This window comes from Protopterus annectens, chromosome 1.part0 (genome assembly GCF_019279795.1).
Source record: "Protopterus annectens isolate FY-2018-M chromosome 1.part0, PAN1.0, whole genome shotgun sequence".
Lineage (NCBI taxonomy): Eukaryota > Metazoa > Chordata > Ceratodontiformes > Protopteridae > Protopterus > Protopterus annectens.
This window is the reverse complement of record NC_056725.1, coordinates 1,990,048,919-1,990,075,122: the sequence shown is the minus strand read 5'-3', so window position 1 is coordinate 1,990,075,122 and position 26,204 is coordinate 1,990,048,919.

The following is a 26,204-nucleotide window of genomic DNA, read 5'->3' as shown; positions in this document are numbered from 1 at the left end:
AAATTCTCATTACTAACCACTTTTGGAACCCTGTTTGGCAGATACAGATTCCTAAAGATGCCACTTGGAATAAATTCTGCAAGTGAAGTCATCCAGTGTGCAATGAAGCAAATTGTTTCAGGTTATCCTTGTGCTATAATAGTAGATGATTTATTGGCTGAAGGCAATGATGAAACAGAGCATGACAGAAACCTAAAGAGAGTTCTAATCAGAGCACATGAAGTAAACTTGAAGCTCAGTCCTCCGAAGTGCAAATGCAGACTACCAGAAGTTACATATGTAGGTCATTTATTTACCAGTACTGGCTGGTTTATTGTAGGTCATTTATTTACCAGACCTGACCAAGCAAGCAGCTATTCTTGAGATGTAAGCACCAGATAATATTCAAGCTCTACAGCGTTTCCTAGGCATAGTCAACTATCTAGGCAGGTTTATTCCAGACTTCAGTGAGTTGACAACACCTTTAAGAGAGCTGATATGCAAAAATGTTGTATGGTCATGGTTAGAGCAACACCAGAAGGCATTTGAAGACCTTAAGCAGAAAATTGCCACCCCACCTACATTAAGATAATATGATGTAAATAAACCAGTCACTCTTTCCTGTGATGCTTCAAAATTTGGTCTTGGCACAGTTATCCTTCAAGAGGGCAGACCAGTAGCCTATGCACCTTAGACACTTACCCAAACTGAAATGAACTATGCTCAAACTGAGAAAGAACTTTTGACAACAGTATTTGTATGTTCCAAGTTTCATGATTATATCTATGGTTGAGCTATTCAGATTGAAACAGACCACCAACCTCTAGTTACTATTCTAAAGAAGCCTATGCATTCAGCTCCAGCGAGATTACAAAGAATGATGCTCAAATTGCAAATGTACAACTTCAAAATGGTCTATACAGAAGGCAGACTACTTTATCTGGATGATATCTTATCCAGATCACCCAGAAATATGACGAAACAGCTTGACACAGAGAATATTGACTTTGACATGATGGCTGTGCATAATTTCTCTACCACTAGACTTGATGATCTGAGAGATCATACAAAGACTAGTCCAGTTTTGCAAAAGCTCAATCACTACAATAAGGTTGGATGGCCATCAAAGCAATCTAGTGTACTACCTGAAGTGCAAACCAATTTTCCTTACCGAGATGAAATGTTCATGGAAGATGGCATTATTTTAAGGGCCTAAAAATGTTGTTCTTCCTTCCTTACAACAAGAATATATCCAGATTTTGCGTTGTGGTCACCCATGTGCCACATCCACTAACATAAGAGTGAGAGAACTAGTAGTTTGGCCTTCATTACTGAAAGACATTGATAAAGTACTTTCTTCTTGTTCATTATGTGATAGTACTAGATCACATTTGCAGAGAGAACAACTTCAGCTAAGTCAGGTTCCTGAGCTACTTTGGTCAACAGTAGGCACTGATATCTTCGAGTGGAACAATCAACACTACTTAGTATTAGTAGAGTCTTATTCAAACTGGTTTGAGATTGACTTACTATCTAATTTAACATCCACTACTGCTATTACTAAGTTGAAATGTAATTTCTCAGTCCATGGTAGTCTACACAAAGTTGTTTTTGACAATGGCACTCAATTTACTAATCAGTTATTTCAGAAATTTGCAAGAGAATGGGATTTTATACATGTTACTAGCAGTCCTGAATATCCACAGTCAAATGGGCAAGCTGAACATGCCGTGCAGAGTGCAAATCAATTAGTTGAAAGGTCAAAGCATGACAATACCGATGTCTTTTTGAATTTACTTAATCTCAGAAACATACCCTGTGATGATATACTTGCACACCTGCTCAAAGACTTCCATCCAGGCAAACTGCAACTACACTACATATTAGTTCCAGTTTATTGATGCCTAAATCTAAGAACAACATAACCATCAAGGCTTAATTATTCAAGAAGCATTCTATCCAGAAGTCCAGTTATGATACATTGAGCAGATTTCTTCATCCATTGAGGGAAGGAGAGACAGTAAGATACAAACAGTGAAAGGTTTTGAGCAGATTGGTTAAGTTACAGGTATATGTACCGAGCTGAGATCCTACCTTGTAGAATTTGAGGGTGTGGAGTACAGGAAAAATCAGACATCTTCCTGTACCAGAATCAGCATTGCAGCATTGTTCCTCTGATACAGACTCTAGATCTTAGAGCGAACCAAACATTGTTTCCATCCCAGAGTGTGTTTCAACCTCTACTTCCATTCCTGAGGATATTTCAAATACTCCCAAGATTGAGCATTCTGTAGAGACAGCTCCAGTTGCTAAACCTAAATCTCAGTTTTATGTCACACAATATGGTCGAATTTCTAGGCACAGTGTGAAATATACAACGACATGGACATAACTGTATATACATACCTAGTCTTGTATAATTGCATGACAAAGAACTACTTGTATTATCTGCATGCCAAATAAAGTCATAACGTTCCATGATCTAGTTCTCAAAGAGGGAGGATGTAGATCAGAGTGTATGCGCAGTGTCTTTAACAAGCATATCAAGGACTGAGGGTGCACATATAAATAGCAGGCACGTGCTATTCCCAGTGCCATTTTGAGAGTGCAACCGGAGAGTGAGCATGTATGATTGCAATAACTAGTTTGTATATAAGTTATTTAAGTTAAAGTCGGTAAACTTCTATTGTGATGTGTATGTATATAGTAAAGCTGCTTGAACAGAACCCACAAAGACTCTTCTATTGTGTCCAAAGTAGGAAAGTGACATGGGTTATAGAGAAAATAATGTAAGATGCAAAGAAAGTCAATTTAAAAGCTCAGATGGTTAAATAGAATGAGGTGCTTGTTGTGAAGCATAATATGATTTGTGAATTAATCAAGTTTCCAGGCATTAAAACTGGTGTCAGTCTGTGAGCCTGATATTTCTGCATTTCCAAGTGATGTGGTTAAAACTGACATATGGGAGATATGTTAGTTATATAAAGTGACATTTTCTGACACATAACTTAGTCTTGCATTGCTTTTAGTGATCTAAAAAATAATTACAGATTAAGTTTAAAATAGGAAAGGAAACCCAACATCTCTACCTTGCAACCCTGATTAAAGTTAAAAAGTCACTGTAATTAAAACTTTAGAAACTTTAGAAAACCACTACATTTACTTATGGCCAATTAGGCCTCATTCAGTCATTTATTTTTTGGTATCCACTTTATCCTACTCAAAATTGTGGAGGAGTTTAAACAACAAGCATAACAGACATGTCTGGAGCATTTCTCCCTGGGCCTCCATTGAAAATTGGCTCTGTTCCAGTCAGACTTGCCTGGTAAACAAATGTTAAATAAAAATAAATAATTAAATAACCAAGAAGACCAGTCTTGGATAAGACAGAAGTTTGAGACAGGACACACACATAGACACACATGCACACACATGCACACACACACACACACACACACACACATACACACACAGTCCCATGGACAGTTTGGGAGCTTGGCAGTAATAAGGAAAATCCTATTCTGGTTCTACAATGAAGACACCTCAATATGGCAGTGTACTGGAAAAGAAATTGCCAAGGGTCAGCAATGTTAACTGTATCACAGTGATATCCTTGAGTGGATTCAGTCACTTTTTAAATAATTCTTGAAAGGTTTGTTTGAATGTCAAGTGAGCCTCTCAACTCCAAGATCGTACCATTTGTGTGGTTTAATCATTACAGAACAATTCCTAGTCATTATTAACCATGCCTGACAGTATCCTCAAAAATTCAACCTGGGCCCACATATGTGTTTTGCAATTCAATACCTACTTTATTCTTTTTTAACAAAGCTACTGACTTTTGCATACAGCATGCACTACAGCCAACCCTGAAAGATCTACTTTAATACGATAATCAAATGTAAAGTAGCACAATATAATAAACTATATAAATATCTGTAATCTTCAAACATATCTTAAGAAATATGAGAAGTATCTGTTCTACACTGCAACTGTGCATTCATGCTATATACATCCTTTCTAAAATTTTAGCAGGTCAAACAACCTAGAACTGAAGGACAATGTATTACTATAAACATTTAAAACTCATATATTTATTTCTTATTCTTGTATTTGTAGATAAGAATTTCACATCTTGTTAGCATAGCATAATGACCAAAACAAGAAAGGAATTTATAGAGCAATAACTATTTCATAAACAGGGTATCAACAGAAATTATATTACACATTTCTTAGACAGTGCAACCTAAATATCATACAGTAATTATTAATCTTAAAATTTTCTCAGGATTTCCAGTTCACTTTCTTCTTCTCCTTTTCTGTACTCTTTAACTTGCACAATAATGAGTGCCCATTTTCAACATGAATCATGTCCATAAATGATTGCAGTTTATAATAGCAAATAATCAAAATGTCAAATGCTCCTTTTGCCTTGCCTTGTTGCTTTTAGAGATTTAATTTTCTTAAAGCTGGTTGCTGTTTATGCAAAATCATAGCACATTGGGGAATGGGAATTTATCCTTTCCCTACTGTTGTGTGATCTTGAAGTTGGTATACATAATAAGCAGGGGGTGTGAAGACATAGCTCCTCGCATGGGGAGCACAGGGGGATTGCTACCTGCATAAAATAGTGTTTTATGATTGTTTACTAGTGTTGTTCTTCAATCTTTTTACCTTGATTTTTTTGTTCACTCATGTAAGTATTTGCTGATTTCTTAGGTAATCCCAGAAAAACAAATGTTCTTATTTTGTTCAATATAAGCAATGTTTAGCTGATTTTTATTTTTAATTTTTCACACTATAGTAAGTCAAATGCTTTTTCACTTCTTTAATGTAATTATTTGCACATTTATTTTTACTATGTTTGCAACCATTCTTCTTGCAGTCCTTAACAATAGCATGTTTCTTCTGCTTCTCATCCTTGCCAGAAATGTATGAACTTATTACTTGTTTTTAAAATTTCTATTTCTTATGCCATCTTATAGCCACCAAACATCTCAATAACATTTATCAACAGTGAAAATGTAATTTAACTTGCTCTATATAGATCAGTAAGAATAAGTAATATTGTGTTATATTATCTCCAAACTCTACTTCCCCTTTAATTACATGCATAATTCTACTCTGAACTGATGAATTCAGTTATCCACAAACATTCACAGGCTTAGACTTCATTCATAATTCAGTAGCAACATCAGTTACCTTAGTAGGATCTCCTTTGAGAAGAACACATGGCAAGCATTTTGCATATTTTGGAGTACTAGTAACTATGACATTTGTTTGTATCTTAATTAAGATAGTTTCACTCTTTTCTCCTCACAGAATGTAGACACGATATATATGTGCTATAATTTTTCACTTCTGGCATGCAAAAATGTAACACATTGTAACTTGCCAGACGTCTAAGGTTTGCTCACCACCAGATATCAAAAATACATTTCTAGATCCAGATTACAGCTCTTAGATGAATTACTATGAAGAGAAAGGTATTCCACCAACTATATCACCTCTTGAACCCAGTCACCTAAGATTGTAAAGAACATCTTCTAATCAGGGAAGAGAATTACAGGATGTCTTTAAAAAGGAAAAAAGTACCTCAATTCTTCCTAAACGTTTGACATTGGGGCTATAGTTAAGGGTAGTCAGTTACTTTCAGCTCTGTCATCTTCTAGCTGAGTAGGAAGGAGGGGTATCCAAAATAATTCCTTGCATTACAGATAATATTTTTCATGTGTACTTCTTGGCTTATAGTTGATTAGCATGCAGTATGCTTAATCTAATTTAAAATAAAATATTCATAATCAGGAACTGATTTAGGGCAAACTACAAAAGTAAATTTTTTCATATGGTTTATCCACTGCCATTTAGTTTCATTTAGAAATGTAAAGTTATTAAAACATTGAGTAGGAATTTCCCATCAGATTAATAGGGGGATGTTAATATAAATGTTTATAGGGTTAATAGAATTATTAAAAGAATGTTGCTACCACATAAAACCTCTATACCTCTGTGACATTGTTTAAAGCTTTCCAGTTTCAGAAGTTCCTTTGTGGTACCCACTTTATATTCTCAAGGAAAGCAAAGAGAGTAGATGTCTGAGTGATGTCTGGACACTAATTGCTGGTTGTATTTATGCATTTGACTAAAGCCCTAGCTGGAGTTGTGGGAAGACTTGCGTTTAAGAATAGCCATGGTATATTTTCTCTAACTATGCCCTCGGATGTAAAATAATCCTAGAGGATAGGTGAACATAAATACTTTTGCAATTTCTATATCCAGTGAATGAGTGAACAATAAAGTGAATGAGATCCACCCGGGATATTGACTGTCCTCAAATTTCTAGGCAAAAGATTCTCAGGATGAATCTACTAGAACTATGAGCCCAAGCACGTGTACTTAATTAGTTCTATACTCAGTATTAAGCCAAGCATAATATGCTTAGTCAGACTGAGAGAGTCTAAATGAAGGAAGCACTTGTGAAGTCTGCATCATCCTTAGAAATCACTCCATCTCCCTGATTAGATCATTCATTCCTCTGGATTGGCTTACATCATTTAACATCTGAGTTTTCTAAAGTATGCACATTCCAATTTTAATTTGTGGAAAAATGTGATTTTGTTTTTTTTTTTAAATTAAGTGAATAAACTGTTAAGCTTTTAATAATTTAATTAGTTGATAACTAGGGATGCAAACAGATGTTATTTGCATTACCAACATTGATCATAGGTGAACAGTTTGTGGGTCTCATTATGCACCGATTAGAAAATCTTTAGGATATAGTTTTAGCTTAAAGAAAAGGTTTAAAAAATTGGATCCAATTATTTTGTTAAAGGGGTCAAAGTAGCTCTCAGCAGATTAAGCATGTAATTCTGTCATGACTTATTCAGCTTACAGACATTACGCCAAGAGATGTAGGTTATAGATTAGCCTAATCAGCATCCCTTGGCTGGTAAAGAATGCATAAAGTATAGAAAGTCATCTGATCTTCCTTTTTAGGATATTAAAACAATGACTATATTCAGTGTTGCCTACCAATGATGGAAGCTAAGGCTGCTATCATGGACCTTGTGATAAGAATCAATGCTGTATGTGACCACGTTAAAGAATGGGTTTTGTAGCATTTCACCAGACGAGACTAGTCTTAGAGCTTGGTAAGACTTAAACAGTTAAATCCGAGTATGCTGATGAGCTTACTGCAGAGCTGTACAGGCAAGTATTCTGTTAGAGCTATAGTTATATTGTGCAGGACATGAGAATGTATTTACTGCTAGAAAGTTGATCTTTCTACATGTAAGCAAAAGGCAAACAATATTAGCTGCATGTCTGCATCCAGGAATAGATTCACACAAGTGAAATAGTATCACTTAATAACATCACTGAATGTGGATCACAAAGAATGCATAATAGGTCTATAGGCAAGTAGTAGGCTAACTGCCCTTGTGGACCATTTTAAACCTAGCCAGTTACCCCATGTGAGAATCAAACCATGTAACTTATGTCTGTAAAGTAAACACCTCAACTATTATGCTAATCTTAATCTTCCATGTGCATAATACTTAAAGGTGTATATATTCATAGGTTCTTACTAAGCTAACAATTCCAAAGGGCTTCTTAAGCCTAGGTATTTTCCCAAGGTGAGGATCAAACACTGCACTTTGTGCATGTGAGGTAAATATTGCAACCATTAATCCAACCCCCAGATGAGGAGTTGGTAAACAGAATGAAGCCAATCAAACCTTGGATAGTGAATCTGAGATTAAGCAAAATTATGGTGAGCAGGCATATCTGAGATAATAATCTTCAAATGACTAAACAATGAATAAGTATGACTACTGACCCCAATCCTGGCTAGATCTGTCCTTTTAAATTGAAATAATTGAATGTCCATTTTGGCTGAAGTCCTGGAAAGGTGTAATTTATTAGCCATCCTTATTAACTCACATAAGAAGATCCACTAAGGGATCCTGATATCAGTTATAACTGAACTGTTTCACTTTGTCATGGTATCGATTCAGCATGGCACACATCAGTGTATTCCTCTTTTGTTTTTTCCTGGCAATAAAGTCTTTGGCTGATATTTTGCAGGATCAGCATTTTTACATTGATCAATTGAGTCAAGTCACTCCGTATCATTGTACTTTTTTTTTTTTGCAGCTTAGTTAGCGCCTTTATTAAAAAATTCCATGGTTAGTGTTTTAAATATCTGGTATACTCTGAAGTACTATGAAAACCATTCTAGACTTTATGCCAACATTACAACTCCCCTGAGAACTAAAGAATGAACTGACATACCTTCAATGGGATATATGGGAATTTAAACATGTGAAAGGTAAATTAATATTTAATCCATCTTTGATAAAGGACTTGAAGGAGTAATATATTCTGAAGTGCGTAAACTTCACTTTAAAGGCTAGAAATCATGTGCCCTACTAAAACAAATAACATTCTTGCTCTACATATGTATTTACGTCCTAAGACCATATACAGCATTCATGCACTATCACTGTATGTTCTTGTTTGGCAGCTATGCTAAAGAAACAAGGTTGTATGAGTTTGTTTAGACTCTGCATAAGCTGCAAGTTATCCTGACAAGGCCTGCTGGGGATTAGTTGTCATATGTGCTGACAAGTATTAGGGCTAGCAGTTTTGGCATAGCTGTTTTATGGTGATAGGACACTTGTGAACTGCCACGGAAACTAAAACATTTTAAATAACTTAACCGTCTATCATTGTTTCCTGTCAATGGACATATGTCTGCACAGACACTTGGTGTTTAATTATAGCACTAGCATTAGGACTGCAGATGAAGTCAGCAGCTATAAAGAGAATAATGTATTAAGTCTCTACATGGAACAATACGAATGGTGTTCAGGCCATTGCTGAATGGATATTTTTGATATATCCCCATGAGAGATCAGTGTCCTTTCCAATCGAAAAAAGGTGTTTCCATTTTATATATCATGGAGCACTGAGATGATAACACGGCCTCATTTACTTGGCAAGAAGGGCATTCTTCCTTTTAATTCACTTCAGATACAGTATGGGGTAAAAGAAAAGGGTTTTGTTCTTTTGTACTCAGATATGGGACTGTGACCTGGAGAAATTAGATAAACTATTGCAAGAAAATCTCTAATCCCCTAACATAGTTCATAACACAGTTAAAATTATATACCCAGAAGTTAGAGCATAAATATATTTCTGAGACCTTGGTTCCAGATATATGTGATAAAAATAACAGATTACCTAATAGATGCAGAGGAACAGGAAATAATTCTGAAACCCCAAGTATTGGTCATCTCTTCACTAGCCTATAGATTATATGTTTGTAAATGTCTCTAAAGTGCATTAATAACAAGAGTTTGCCTTGATCAGTAATTAATCAAAGACTCTATTATTATCGGATGTGTTTGTATCAAAGTGTTGCATCCTTGGAGTTGATACTTTGGACATGCTAACTCATCCATTCCTTCCTGCCATGTGAAATATCAATCTGTCAACCTGTGTATGGAAAGGAACTTCTCTTTATTACTGAGTTGACCTTGTTTCTCCTTCCCCAATACAGAACTTGGAAAAACAAGATGTACAGATTTGCTGACCATTGTCTTTACTGCTAAAAAGTGTACTATCAGATAACAGAAATCAACAGAATCTCTTTTGGATAATGCTGATAAATACCTGAAAAGGTATATTAATAAGATCTTAGTCTAGCTATTAAAAGAGATATACAGTATCAAATGGTAAATAAACTGGGCTTTCATCAGAACATTAGAGATACTTTGCAAATGGAGGCTTAGAGAAAGCCATTTAGTATAGGCCTACCTTTCATCTGATCAGTACCTCAGCTGTATTTTCTGTATAGAAAGATGGCACTTAAAACACCTCTTAAACTAGTCTGATTTACTATAATTGGTTTATACTGTTCATGGTGCGGCCGCAGTGGTGCAGCAGTTAGCATTGCCACCTGACAGCAAGAGGTTCTCCGGTTCGATCCTCGGCTGGGGTGCCTTCTGTGCGGAGTCTGCATGTCCTCCCTGTGGTCGTGTGGGTTTCCTCCGGGTGCTCCGGTTTCCTCCCACATCCCAAAGACATGCTGTAGGTGGACTGGACACTCTTAATTGGCCCGAGGTGTGAGTGTGTGCATGTGTGTGCCTTCTGTGGAAGGTTGGGCGCTGGGCTGGCAACTCAACACTGTAAAACTCCACTGCCAATCATGAGCGGACAGGTGATCAACTGTGGCGACCCCTAACCGGGAAAAGCCGAAAGAAGAAGAAGAGGTTTATACTGTTCATCCTATCACCTTTCCAATTTAAGCTTTACTCCTTTTGTTTAAAATGCTGTTCTTAGATATTTGGTGTATCTAGTGATATATGTTTGGGAAGCAAATGGTCTGTAATGCTTTTAGTTTATATCATTTTCACATTTATTTTACCCAGAAGCCCTTATGAGCATTTATTTAGATGAAAATATTAGATATTGTTTTCATCCCTCCATTACTATTAAAATAACGAACACTACAAAATATTTAATGCAGTCAGTTAATTAATATGTATAGACTGTTAGAGCGGCAGCACCCATTGCTTTTTACATAATAAATGGGTATGGAACTTTCTTTTAGTAAGGTACACTAAACTAGTTTTAACACCTCTTGTCTGACTCTCAGTTTTGAATGTGCATCATGCAATCAGCTGTTCTACATCCATGCACAGTCTGAAGTACTTGCTAATGAAGCTGGCCACATAAAGTTTTTATTCATTCAATATCGTAATTTATGCCTTCCTGAATGCTGAATGTTACACATATGTTACAGTCATGGCATATTAAGGAATATATATTTGGCCAGGCATTTCATAGAAGCATTTTATACTTTTCTTTGTCATTTTCCTGTATATATATGTATACCCTCCTTACATCATTCATAATATATGCTAAGATGTGTAATTTAGCACAGCCTATATATTTATGCCTTCCTGAATGCTGAATGTAACAAATATGTTACAAACCTGGCATACCATTTAATGCTTTTCTTTATATAATTTTCCTGTATATGGAGACCATCATTACTACATTGTTCATAATATATGCTAAGATGTTTAGTTTAGCACAGCCTATATCTTGTGCTATCCATACAGGATGGGACCCTGCCTCGGTTGACCTGTAATATGTTCAGTTATTGTGTGATGTATCTATTTTGGCATGATGACTCCATGTATACTACACAAGCATTCTCAGAAGTATGCTACAATGATTTGTGGGAGCATGTTATAGCCACAGTAAGTATGCTTAATATGCCATAGTTTGCTGTGTCTGTACTTGAGTACTACTATCAAGTCTCTGCATGCCCATCTGGTATATCTGTGGAGCTAAACAGCATATGTTTTTTCCATTTATATCTTTAAAGTGAAATGACATCTATATACACAGTTCATACTTGGACAGCTCCTTCACATTTTTCTTCTTATATTATGTCTTACAGTATATGATCTCATAGTAGAGTCACAGCACTACAAGTAGGACAATGTTACTAAAGAAAGTCCTATCTACGCATGGAGCCATACTGCTGAGTCACGTAGGCTACAAAACAGCCAAACATATACAAAGTACATGGTTCGATACTGAACTCCCTTCATTGTCAATGTGGAATTTATTCCTCCCACCTCCCAAGAACATGCCTGATGTTTCCACCTCAAGAATGGAAGGTACTGGGTTCAAATCCAAATGCATCAGTTGAACTTGAGAGATATGATAACAGTACTGGGTTCAAATCCAAATGCCTCAGTTGAACTTGAAAGATATGACAACAGAGTACTGTGATGGAGTTATGAGCAGAAGCACAGACTTTAGATGGACCCCATCACTGAAAGAGTTATGTAGACCAAGCCCTTTAGTCATCAGCTGTGGTACAGAGTATCATCTATACAAGAGAAAATGGATCACAGACTTTACAATGTCTCAGGACTAGCCATTAGGTAGTGGAAAAATCATCTCTATGTGATTTAATCAGGTTAGCTAATATTGCCAAAAACTGAGAAAGGTATGTTCTGGTGCAAAGTGGGTTGAGGAACTGGCCTACTCTGACCCACCACAGGGACCCATGCTAACAATGGCAGTGTCTATGCACACACATATTGGCCAATGTGTGCCTGCCATAAAGACTGGCAGCCCTGGGTCAGTAAGCTGCTGGCTGGCCCGTGGCCAATTGCTGAGCCTGGGCTATCTGGGAAACCTCTTTGAGCAACTACATGATGTAAAAACAATCAACCTATCAAAAAAATGAACCAAGGATTGCTACAATGAGTTTGAGCTCTTTGACTGGATGCAGTTTGGAAGTGATCAACGTAATAGTAAGGAGGAGGAGGTTAGACATCCTGTACATGCAGGAGACAAGATGGAAGGGCAGTGCAGCAAAGTCATTTGGCTTCTCATCCAAAGTTTACTACTCAGGGGAAAAGCAGATTAGAAATGGTGTGAGAATTGTGGTGAGAGAGATAATTTTCTTTAGAAGATCACAGATATGATTAAAATTAATGACAGACACATGCCAATCAGATTCCATTACAAAGATAAGTCAGTATTTATAATCTCAGCCTGTGCCCTACAGGATAAAGGTGCATTCAGACAGCAGCTGGAGATCCTATTAAGTAAAGAGGAGCAGAACGAGTTGGTGTTATTAATGGTGGACCTGAATTCACATATTGAGACAGAGAACATGGTATGAAGACTGTCCTGATTCTCATGGGTGAGGCAACAGGAATAAAGAAGAAAGGGCCATTTTATACCTCTGCCTGATAAATGTCTTGATGATGGGCAATACATGGTTCACCAAGACAGACAGCCATAAGATTACATACAAGAGCTGTCAACAGGCAACTCAGTTAGACTTCCTCCTACTAAGGAAAGGACACTAGGGTGGAATCACAGGTTGCAAAGTCTTCCACAGTAAAACTAATGGCTCCAACCATAAGCCATTGGTGACCACAATGAGCTGTAAGTAGTGGTCAGAGAAGGCTTTAAAGACAACAGAGACTAAAATAAAGACCTGAAAGTTGACTGGAGTAAAGGTTCAGGACTTCAAGGAAATACTCAGGGCTCTAGCACCTGAAGAAGAAAAGAAAATAAGTGAGGGTGAAGAAGAAGGAGGTACTATTTCACATCAGTATGAGTGAATACTATAGAAAAGGCATGTGGCTTAGCCAGTTATGGAAATAAGGCACATAAAGGAAGCAGGTGGTTGAATGCATATGTCAGGTAATGATCAAAAGACAAAAGAGTGAAGCAAGGAGAAGGACTAAGTGAAAAGTAGAAAAGAAGGATAAGACTAAGAAAGAATCTTGGTTAGTTAACTAACATGCTATGTATGATAGTAGTCACAACAGCAAATAACAAGGAGTCAGAAAACTCTAGTAGCTTCTTGAAAATGACTCAGCAGATGATACAAAGAAACTATCAGATAGCAAGGTAAAGATGGAAATCTAAATGGGATAGTCATTAGACACCATTCATAAGAGATGCCAGCAATTATCTATTCAATAGTCCAGAGGACATCAAAGGCAGATATAGGGAGAACTTCCAGCAGCCTCTGAATGAAGAAATCCCCACACATGTTGTACTACTCCATACAAAGTTTACCATGAAGGAACCCACCTTAGCAGAAGTAAGTGCAGCACTGTGGAAAATGAAACCAGGTAAAACAGTACCAGATTTAGTCATATCAGATATAATCAAGATACTGGGTGAATTAGGGGAAAATGGCTACTAAGGGCATTCATTGCAGTATGGTGAGAAATGAGTATCCCAGATAAATACAGAATAAGTGTACAAGAATAAAGAGTACAAACACAGTTGTGTGCAGTACAGAGATATTAAACTCCTGTCCTCTGCATGAAAGTGCTTGAGAGAGTGATTAATAAACACATATGCTGAGTAGTAGAACATAAGATGGGAGACAAATAGTTAGGATTCAGATCAGGTTAAAACACAACTGATATAATTAAACCAAATACAATGATAAAATGAACTTAGAAAAAAAAATGATGTAATGGTTGTAGTGAGACCAGTATTGGAAAATAATTTATTTCTTGATTTATTCTTTGCTGACCGGGTAAGTCCTACTAGACTAGTAGCCTCTTTTCAGGAGATTGTTGACCAGGTAAGTCCTATGAGACCAGTAGCCTCTTTTCAGGAGAGACCCGAGGTGGTATTAAAACTAATTGGGCAAATTTGACCAGGGTATCAGGGAACTTCCCCTACTTGTCATTGTTGTGAGTAGGATCCATTTTGCATGAGTACCTTTTGTTTCCATTCCAGGTATAGATGTGGTCTGGAGAAACAGGGAAGCAGATGGAGGCAGAAGGATATAATGGAGTGGTAAGACAAATGGAGGAAAAAGCCAATACTGAGACAGGAGGATGTGTGCAGGATTCGGAGAAGATGTTTCAAAGAAATCTGTTTGATGGAGATGAGTAGGCAAATGATGGATGTACAATTACAACCCTCCATTAAGGAGGCTAGTGGCATGATTTACTTAAAGAAGTGGTGATGCAGAGTGAGGCAGAAAATAAAGGAAACTTTGCCTGGGGGGATGTTATGGAGAAAATAAAAAAAGGAGGATGCAGAGACAATCCTTAAAAATAGTTTCAAGATGGAAAGGAAAACATATGCAGAAAAAGTAAAAGAAGTCAAAAGGGGAGTAACAGAAAGAAAACAAGGCAGAAGATAATTAAAAGCAGAAGTACATGGTAAGGATTCAAAGTAAAGAAGACAAAGAAATTGACAGGTATGAAGTGTGGGACAATTTAAATTTCCTTTGGGTGTAAAAGCAAATGAAGTAAGAACATTTATTTTTATTAGCAAAGAGATATTTTGTGACATTATATTTGAGACTGTTTTTTCAATGGATATTTGTCTTGGAGAATATAAAAAGAAAAGACTGGAACCCATGGAATATTTATGCGATAAAAGCATATAACGGGGAAATGCAAATTTTGAACAGAGGTGGAAAAAGAGAGTTTGAAAGGACATTTCAAGACATGTAAAGAAGTACTGGACATTGAAAATGTGTTATGATAAAAGGGGTTTATGGACTGGCAAATGGGACTGTGATATTGTGCTAAAAACAGAAAGAGAAAATATTATACATGTACCAAGCATGATAAATGCTGAGGGGATAAGGTTGTCGTAAAATATTCGGGTCAACCCAAAACATGTTTTTTTTTTTTTTGAAAATAAGAGCATTTGATAAGTAACTGTGATAAATGTATATTTGTGGGGAAATTGGACATGATGCAAAAAATGTGAATTGAAATGTTATAAATGTAGCAAAAGTGAACATTTATGGATGGATGGATGGATGGTCTGTATAAATGAAAATAGGGTTACAGAAAAAGAAAAAGAGAGAAGAAATGAACAAAGAGGAAAAATTTTAGAAGTAATGGCAATAGAAGAAAAATTAGATGAGGAAAAAATAATAAAGGGAACATAAAAGAAGGTTCTGAAATGAGTGATGAAGAGGATATAAACTAGAAGTCAGTAAAATATCAAAAAAGAATTATATTGGTAAAAGGGTAAAAGACAGAAAAAGACAATTTAAAGAGACAAGTGCAAAAGAAAAAAGAAAGGAATGGGTGAAAAAGAATGCATGCAGCTAATTGTTGGGGGTTGGTATAAAGGTTAAGGTGCTTGACTCACAGACAGAAATTACAGTGTTTGAGTCTCACCTTTGGGAGGTAATTGGTTAGGCTTCTAATGGTCCAATAAGGCTGCTAGCCTAGTAAATACTTATGAATTTATGAAATGGGTCTATATTATAACATCTAAGTGTCAAAACTTCAAATGTTATAACATCGAACCCAAAACCAAGAAAGCTGAAAACCCCGAAGACTGAGAACAGCGATTTTTTTCCCTGGGAAAAACATCGCTGTTCCAGTACAAAACACAAAACACACAAACACTATAAACTATTTCTAATGTGGGAGACTTTGCCCCCCACACCCCCCTACTTAAATATACCAACTCTGAGATCGCACCACAGTGGAGGAAATAGCGAAGCTGCATAAATGGCCCACCGAATGCTTTCCCTGGGAAAGAATTTGATGTTCTGTAGCTTTGATATTGTCAGTCTTCGAGGTTTCCTGTTCGATGTTATAACATTCGAAGTTTTGACACTTCGATGTTATGACATAGACCCTATGAAACCACATATCTGAGGAAAAGAGAAAACTAAATTTAAACCGCTTCCTGTAAATGTGAATATTATTAAAAATATAATAATAAGAATAAGGATTTTGGAGTGGTGTAGTACATGTTATGTAGATGCAATTATATTAGAATACACACGATTTTTAACAAATGAAAAAAGATTACAAACAGAGAAACTCTGTAAGGGAGATAAGGTGGAATTTGGGAAATGAATGATTTCCTGGAATATTCCATAGAAATACAGTAGAGATATTAGATGCAACTTTAGCAAAAATGGAAAGATTAACCTTTGAAGATTGAAAATGTAAAGAACAAGTATATAGAATTATAGCATTATATGTTTATACTAATGGTAAAAAAAGGAAAGTTCATTTAATCAGATATCAGACTGTGTAGTGATAAATATGAATATTATATTAACAGGTGACTTTAATTTCATTTAAGAGACAAGCATAAAAAGAAAAGAACTGGTATAATGAAATTTTAAAAGTTATATGATGTGGCAGTTATATGTTTTTACTGGCTGGTGTGAGTAAGCACAAAATTATCATTTTGTGAAATCACTCCCCTTCAACTATTTAAATTTGTTGGCCATCCTTCTGTATTCCATAGTACCAGAATACAAAAGTGACCACCCTCTTTCAATCTATCTTGCTGTTTTAAAAATAGTGACTCTCCACTAAAACTATACTTTTTAGACAGGCAAAACTTAAGTTACCTACTTTGACATCTAACTCCTGTATTGCACTCTGTAGTGTTTAGGATAAACCATTTTTTTCATCTATTGCAAGACCACCAGTTATTGGAGACCCCTGCCTCTCAGTAGTCATCTTGGGATTAGTGCTTCTGTTGTCTCCTGATGAGAGAAGGATTGCAGTTACATTATTTCCTGGAGAATGTTGATCACCAGAAAGCTTAATAACTGCTTTATAGGTGACAGCTTGAAATCTGTGCTTATATTCTGATCCTGGTGAGAGTAGGAGCAGAGTGCATTGATTCCTGACTCTTTCTGGTTTGACAGTGAGTGTGTGTGTGCTTAACATACCTGATTAGTCTGGTTGCTATCCGAGGCATCTACCAGAAAAAGTCTACAAGCCTGCAGACCCTTGCATCATCTGGGACAAGACTGTGGATCACCAAACAGGCCGTGGCCTGTTTCTCTTCTTGGGAATGGTGCTAACATTTTGCTTCTGGTGAGAGAAGAAGCAAAGGAGTATTGAACCCCAAAAGAATGAAGCTGTGCTGACCCCAGCATTAGTAATAGCCAGGCAGTAGCCATTCATGCGACTCCCCTATTTTAATCATTATCCACAAACTAATTATTTATTTTTCAGTAAGTACTGCTTGGTTTCTTCCTAACTTCAGAATATCTGCCTAAATACTTCATCCTTAAATTTTCAGGGTCTACGTATTAGTTTCCCCTCAAGTGTTTGGCAGTACTCTGTACAGACTCAGACATCTCGAGTGACATTTTTCCTGTAAAAGGAATATATAAGGAAACAGCTCCAGTACTTAGTAATAATGACCATCCCTCCTGGCATGTCTAAAGCCCAGTTCCCTCTGGTTTTGCCTATTAACCTGGTAAACTTGGGCATTATGAGGCAGTGTAGCAACTGCCTCATGTACACAGACAGCCCTCTCCTCTTACCTCCCAACACTCAGACTTGTGAGAGAGATGCACTTATATATCCAAATTGGAAGCCATGCAGTCTCAAGCCAAGACCGGAAGAGCTGGTCAAGAGGAGAAGGTCAACACCTGCACCACACCACATGCAACACATATCCCTCCAGAACCCCCACCATCACAACTCTCACATAAAAACACAAACCACACACCCACCTTCATGGAGGCTCTCAATAGAAATCTACCCAAACAGCAGAGACCTCCAAGGCAGAAAAGCACTTGACCACTACAACACAGCACCAACCACAAGACACATAGCTCGCCTACACTATGTGCCCCTCAATCTAAGCCCCTAAGCCAAAACAGCTTGCCCAATACACTAATCATAGGTGACTCAATAGTGAGGCACACCGATGTCCCACTCACTATGTTGAATAAGGAGAAGGTAACAGTCAGCTGTCTATCAGGTGCTAGTATCCAACACATAACACACGCACTCAGGTCACTCCACAACAAGTAAATGTATGACTCTGTCATTATCCATGTGGGTGTGAATGACCTGAGATGCACCTCCCTGGAATACATGAAAAGAGAAATGGAGGAGTTCTTGGATTATGTGGCCCAGGTAGGTATGACCCTAGCCCTGAGCAGTATCCTACCATCGTCCAGAATGATACCACACTACAAGCAGAAAATGATTGACTTCAACAATTGGCTGTTTCTGGTGTCATTCTAAGGGGATCCAGTATCTGTCTGCTTGAGATGACATGATTGACAGACCTTGATACTTTGCCAGAGATGGCCTGCATCTGTCACCCCTGGGTTTCCCGATACTGGCTAAGGGTCTTGCCACCTCTATAGTGCCATTTTAGGCGATGTTCCAAAGACCAAATTTCCACTATAACAGCTATAAATAAATGCAATCTGAAGGTCATGCTGCTCAATGCTAGAAGTCTGAATCTCAAGATGCACTTGCTCAAAGCACTCCTCAAAATGGAGAACATTGACATTTGTGCTGTAACAGAGACCTGGTTTAAAGCAGCAGAAAGCACCACTGCCCTACCAGGCTATAACTCATTCCACGCCTTTTGGCCCCAGAACATGGACTGAAGCTCCATAAGCAGTGGTGTCTCCATATTCATAAAGGATATGCACACCTCCAGACTAGTAGCCCAGCATAAAGCATCTGAGATACTTCAGGTACAACTAACAATGGGTAAGACAGCAATTCAGGTTGTAGCCTGCTATAAGTCCCCAAACATGTCCCAAGACTCTCGCTCCATGTTCCTTAGCACCCTGGAAACTATTAGGGTCCAACCCAATACTCTCATACTAGGTGATTTTAACTACCCCTCCATCAACTGGGCAAATTACTCATGCACCAATACACGGGTCCAACACTTGCTGGAATTCATCAGTTTCAATGCCCTGGACCAGCTCATTCTTACCCTTACTGGAGGAAGCAACATCCTTGACCTAGTTATTAATAACATGGACGACCGTTGTTCTACACCAATAGTCAGTTCCTTCCAGGTTTGATCCAACCACAAAATACACATCTCACCCACACCCCCCACAAAGGTAACCACCATGAAAAACATCTCCACAGCTGACTCTGGGCTCCTAAAAATAGAGGTGACTAACTTCATGGCACCCATGTCAATGAAAAATAGATGCATGACTGCTGAATCATATACCAACGCACTGTACGAATGCATACATAAGTGCATGGAACTAGCCTTATCCAACAGAACCAAGACACTCTCCTCCAAAAAAGGAAGCCAATCTGGTGGTTCCCTGCCATTAATAAACTCTACAACATAAGGTAAAAACTGCTACATCAAAAGGTGAAGTCCCAAGACTGGAAAAACTCCCTTATTAGCCTCAACAAAAAGTTGAGATCCCTCATCAAAACTTCTAAATCCAGCTATGAAGGCAGAATTGCAGCAGACACTAAAAACAACCACAAAGCCTTCATTAGTTATATCAAGAATCTCCACGGCAATACCCAGGTTTGCTCTGAGTTGCTGCACAATGGTACTTCCTATACTGAGACAACAGATATTGCCAACATACTGGCCGACAGATTCAGTGCCAACCTTTCCCCCCTCTCCCTCCCTAAAGGACCAATCACAATATTGGAGGAATGCTAGGCACCCAGCATTACTGCAACACAGGTTAAAGCTGCATTTTCCAAGGCCAAGAATAAAGCTTCCTTGGAACCTGACAATATCCCTGTACAAAGTGAAATGGCACCACATCTGTGTGCCCTATTCATTCCCAGCCTCTCCTCAGGCTTTGTCTCTACCAAATGGTGCACTACTACAGTCATCCCTCTTCATAAAGGGGGCATGACTACAGACCCTGGGATATATCGTCCCATTAACCTGACGAGTCTGATATGTAAGGCTATGGACCGCATCATCATGGGCCTAATTAACAAGAATACAGGGATTCTCTAAACTCTAGATCCCACGCAAGTTGGTTTTGTGAAAGGTAGATCATGCCTGCTCAACCTAGTTGACTTCTTTGAGTCTGTCACCAGACCAGTGGATGAGGGCAATGCAGTTCATACAGCCTACCTCAATCTGGCCAAGGCCTTTTATACCATTCCCCACTCAGGAATTATTGATAAACTCACCAAACTAGGCATCAACCCTTATATCACTAAGTGGGTTGCAAACTGGCTCACAGATAAAACCCACAGTGAGAAAGTAGTAGACTCCAAGTTAGACTGCCAACCAGTCATGAGTGGAGTCTCACAGGGATTACTCCTGGGTCTTGTCCTGTTTGGCAGAGGTCCAGGCCAACATGGAAGGACTCTGGCTGACCAAGTGTGGAGACGATTGCAAGCTGGAAGCCATTATTAACTCCCCAAGTGATGTAGACATCCTACAGAAAGGCCTCACTGAGACCAATCACTAGTGTCAAAACCATGGCCTTAAGCTTAATGCCAACAAAATGCTTTATCATCCCCTTTGGGAAAAACTCAATTCCCACTAATTACCACATTGATGGGAGCCCACTGAACACTGAAGGCATTATAAGAGATCTGGGGACACAGGTTGACAGCAACCTGTCCTTCGACCACCACATTGCCACTGTGGTCAGAAAGTCCTTCTATGTGAAACATCACATTACCAAGGGTTTTGCATCCAGGAAGAAAGAGGTCATCATCTTTCTCTACTCTTCCCTCATTAGGCCAATCATTGAGTATAATGGCCCATTTGGCACATACCTCACTAGACACATGCAACAGCTGGAAAGGTGGCAAAAGTACCTCACAAAGAGGATCCTCGGCCTTAAATACATGTCCTACATGGACAGACTCAAAAAATTCCAGCTATTCTGTCTCATATCATCTACTAAGAGGCAGTGTCAGCCTGACTTACAAAGCCATGTCTGACCCAGCTCTGTCAGAAATGCTACATCTAAAGAAATCCCAATCCCTCTACACTACATGCTCCAGAGACCTCAACCTCATTATCACAATCAACAGAACAAGCTGGAGGGACAGGTTCATAACCCAGAGACTGCCCATGCTATGGAATAGGCTTCTCATACATGTCAAGAAGAGCAGCTCATTGGCCCTCTTCAAAGAAATCTTGATGAGTGGATGGGAAATAGAAAATTCACCCTGGGGATCACTCCAGTGGCTCTACTTGATAAAGGCACTGGGAACTAATGTCGGGCAGCACGATGCCAGGGCACTTCTATGGGCTAAGCTTGTAAAGGCTCCAGGGCCATTAGCCTAGTACACACCTATGAACCTATGAACCTAATTTAAAACTATGGGACAAAAATTCACAGACTTACAAAACAAGTATGTATAGAAATTAAATAAGTTATTTTATAGTATCTGAATATTTAGTTATAGGAGAAGGGGAGGTAGTTGAAATAGGATTTTCTGATCATCTTGCAATACGGCTAGAGGTAAAGAAAGGTAAGGAATATATTAAATAGGCAAAGAAATAAAAATGATAAATGAGAAAGCACGGAATGAAGAAGGAAAGAGATTAGTAATACATTATGGAAAGATGATATTAATGTGAGAATATCTTAAAGTTGATTTAAATTGTAGATAATATTTAAGAAAAATGTAAAAAATGTTTTTTTTTTTTTTTTTGTTACAGTGGCAATATGATGTGAGAAAAGTAGAGGAAGAAAAACATAAATGAACACATACAGTATTCATTGAAAGATTTAGAACATAATGATAGAAAGTTCTTTGACAAAGGAAAATAATTATATGAAAGAAATAAAAAAATATAAGAATTGTTATATAAGCAAAGATAATTTTATAAGGAAAAGAAGTACTGAGTTACTTAAACAGATTAGTAAAAAAAGATAGTAGTGTAATGAGAGAAATAAAGAATATAAAAGGAGAAATAGAACTCAGCTAAAGATTATGAGTAGTGTAGTACAGTATGTACAAGAAATCATTAAAGAAAAAAGGATAGCGTGAAAATAAGTTAACAGGGAAATTAAAAAAGTTAACAGAAAAAGAGAATAAAGAGTTGGAAAAGGACATTTCTTTATATGAGCTACATACACTATTAGGACAAGTAAGTATTGATCTGGCTTCAGAACCAGATGGAATAGGGTATATAATGTATAAAAATGTAAGGGATTGGCAACAATTATACATTTTAAAGATTTTGAATGAATGGTTATTTGAAGGTTTTATGTATAAAGAATTATGTAGTGGAATGCTTAAATTCATATAGAAGAAGGAAGATAGAAGTCAATTAAAAAACTGGTGACTGATAGTACTGAATATTAATGATTATAAGATCTTTATGAAAATAATGCAATAGAGATTTGAAACTAAAATGGTAAATATTATGGAAAATAGTATATATATATATATATATATATATATATATATATAGAGAGAGAGAGAGAGAGAGAGAAGGGTTATCAGTAATTATTATTGACAGAGAAGTTATGGATGATATTATGAATAGAAAAGCAGAAGTAGAAATCATGATAGGAGACCTTAACTCATTCTCACCAATAAAGCTCTTTTGAGGCTGTACTCAAACTCCTAATGGGCGTGACCTAAACCTTTTAAAAAAAATTAAGTGAATGCTTTACGGGTCAAACAAATGTTCATATTTCTATAACCATAAGTGTTACAAGAAAACTGTAATTGGCTAACTGTTCATTTCAAGCTAACCTCTGTAACCACAGTACAAATTAATTATCCCCCAGAAAAAGTAAACCTCTGTGCAGGAATAGTTTATTCCTGCATGGAAGGGACCGTTCCCATGCAGCATGGCAGTGTGCCATGCATAATCATGAAGGTGTGCTGCCGTGCTGTAATACGGACATGGTTCTGTGTACAAGTGCAGGGGGTGTGTCTGAGAGACGTGGTCTCACAATACACATGCCCCCTGCACACCAGAATTTCTGTATGATAATTTAAACAGAGTGAGATCACTTGTAACACCTCCCAACACATCAGGGTAAGAAATCTGGACAAATCCATAAGGGACAATTGTCCCTACAAACCCAGAAAGTTGATAGAATAATAGGTTTAGCATTAGCATGAATTTTTGTCAGGGTATGAAGTATAAAATGGACACTTCCCAACCCATCAGAGTAAGAAATCTGGACAAAGTAATAAGGGACAATTATCCCTACAAACCCAGAAAGTTGATAGAATAACAAGTTTAGCATTAGCATGAATTTTCAGCAGGGTATGAAGTATAAAACCACACCTGCCAACCGATCAGGGTAAGAAATCTGGACAAAGCAATAAGGAACAATTGTCCCTACAAACCCAGAAAGTGGATAGAATAACAGGTTTAGCATTAGGATGGATATTCTGAAGGGTATGAAGTAATAAACACAACAAATAAATTTTCTTTTCACGTGAAATAAAGTTTACGTGTAGCTGCGTGGGTGTACATGTTACTTAGCCTAGCTGAAACGACACGATAAGTTAAACAGCAGTAGATATCCAACATAAGTATAAGTGCAATAGTGTAGTGGTTAGAGTGTACACCTTGCATGCAATCGTTCGCAGTTCGAGCTTCACCAAAGCTAGTTCCATTTTGTATGTGTAAACATTAAAATTTAAATTTTTTGTATATTTATGTATGAAGTAACTTATATTTCTTAACCAGAGTGGTGTACTAGGCCCAGATGAGAGGTGTGAGTGTAATAAAGTAATGAAACCCCCTTATAAACAAAATTGCCCCATAGTGTATAGTCACACAAGAATAAATGTAATTGCAGCACATTGGGGGATGTCAGGGAAGGTAAACAAATTTATATTATGTAATGAATGATGAATCGATCCCATACAAGTGGTAGTCCAATAAAATAAAACATAAGCAATGCTAATCATTGCACATCTATTCTGACTGGGTCTAAGCAATGTGTACATATGAATGCTAAGCCATGAGTAGCCCAGCTAAGTGGATTTGCCCATTGGTAAGCAGTGCTGAACCTGCCCCTTTAAGCATTGCCAACCTTAGCTAAGCAGGTTTGCCCATCACTTAGCTTAGCTTAGCATATTCAAAACCATCCAATCATGGCAAAGGGCAGGAAATTGGCCATATTTAAACCCTGCAGGTGGGAATACAGCTCATAACTGGTTGTAGCTCCCCACTGCAGGCAGTATGGCAGTTGTTGGAGAGGGCATGCACTTTTGGATGCAGTGCTGGGGCATACAGGAGTCCAAGGTCTTGGTAGGACTCCTGGTAAAAAAACATGATGTGAGACTGCTGCAGGATCAGTACCAGGGCTCCCAATATAAAGCAGAAGCCTGGGAAAGTCTCAACTCTGATCTCACCAGTGCCACTGGTATCCCTCGGACTGGTGAGCAGGTCCGGCACCACTATGCTGACTTGAAATGGAGGAAGAGGGAGCTGTTGGAACAGTTATTCCAAGAAGCAAGACTGAGGGGTGATGCCCTAGCAGTGTGTAAGTATTCATAGCAATATCTGTTTACCAAGGTCCAGCCTGTGTATGTGATGGATAGGTATGCCTAAATGTTTCTCTATTTTCATTACAGCTCCAGATGTGTGGGCTGCAAACCAGGAAGCCCATGCCAAGTCTGCATCGCGAGGCTGGTGAGTACAATCCTGCTTGTAGTAGTCATACCAAATAAATATAAAGGGGTAGAATGTCACCTGGCAGTATAAAAAATGTATATGGTTTGTACTGCATAAACCAGATAATATGACAGTAATAGTCCCATATAGGTCATATTTAAATAAAGCTGTAACTGCCTGGCAATAAAGTTCTAAATCCTGGACAGGTTGTGTTTACTCTGGTATTTACTCTGGCATGAAATATTGCATTCACCAAGATCTGATATCTGAATAGTAATGTTGGGTTAACCACTGTTTCCCACACTGTGCTACATAAAAATATGTCTAGGAATGTCTGTATAAGAATGTTGTAATTACAAGGTCAGATTGTTCAACCAAGAGAGACTTAGACAGAAAACATGAAAGAACAAAACAGCAGTTTTTTTCAATAGCTCACTCTGATGAAACACAAATGGTAGTATTTTTAGAAGACACAGCCATGGTTTGAATCCCGGGAGTGGTGGTAAGCTGTATGCATAATTTCAACTAGGTTTCTGTGGATATGTGTAGAAACATTCAGGTAGTGTTAACAAACATTCCCCCCACAGGTCTTCCAGGTAAGAGAACTGTAACTGCCTGGCAATAAAGTTCTAAATCCTGGAATGGTTGTGTTTACTCTGGTATTGTATGGCTTGACATGTTGCATTCACCAAGATCTGATATCTGAATAGTAATGCTGTGTTAACCACTGCTTCCCACATTGTGCTACATAAAAAAATATGTCTAGGAATGTCTGTATAAAAATTTTGTAATTACAAGGTCAGATTGTACAACCAAGAGAGACTTAGACAGAAAACACTGAAGGAAAAGACATCAGTTTCTCAATAGCTCACTATGATGAAACACAAATTGTTGTATCTTTAGCAGACACAGACATGGTTTGAATCCAAGGAATAGTAATAAACTGTATGCATAATTTCAACTATGATGTTGTGAATATGTGTAGGAACAGTCAGGTAGTGTTAACAAAGATTTACCCCACAGATCTTCCAGGTAAGAGAAGTAGAAAGCAGCTAGAAGATTGTTGAATTATACACTGTGTACAAACATACCACTGACCAAACCAAGGCCATAGGGTATTGTAATAATACCTGTAGAGTAATGATTAGAGCAATGATCATTAACATTGTGAGTAATGCAAGGCTATACAAATTTTTAATTGACATCTCTCTCTCCCCCCTACCATATCTGCAACAATAATGTAAACACACAAATCAGTGCTTATGTTTTGCACCAAACCTACTGTTGGGAAATATGTCCTATTGTTCAACAAATATTGAAATGTGTTTCTATTAATGCTCCAT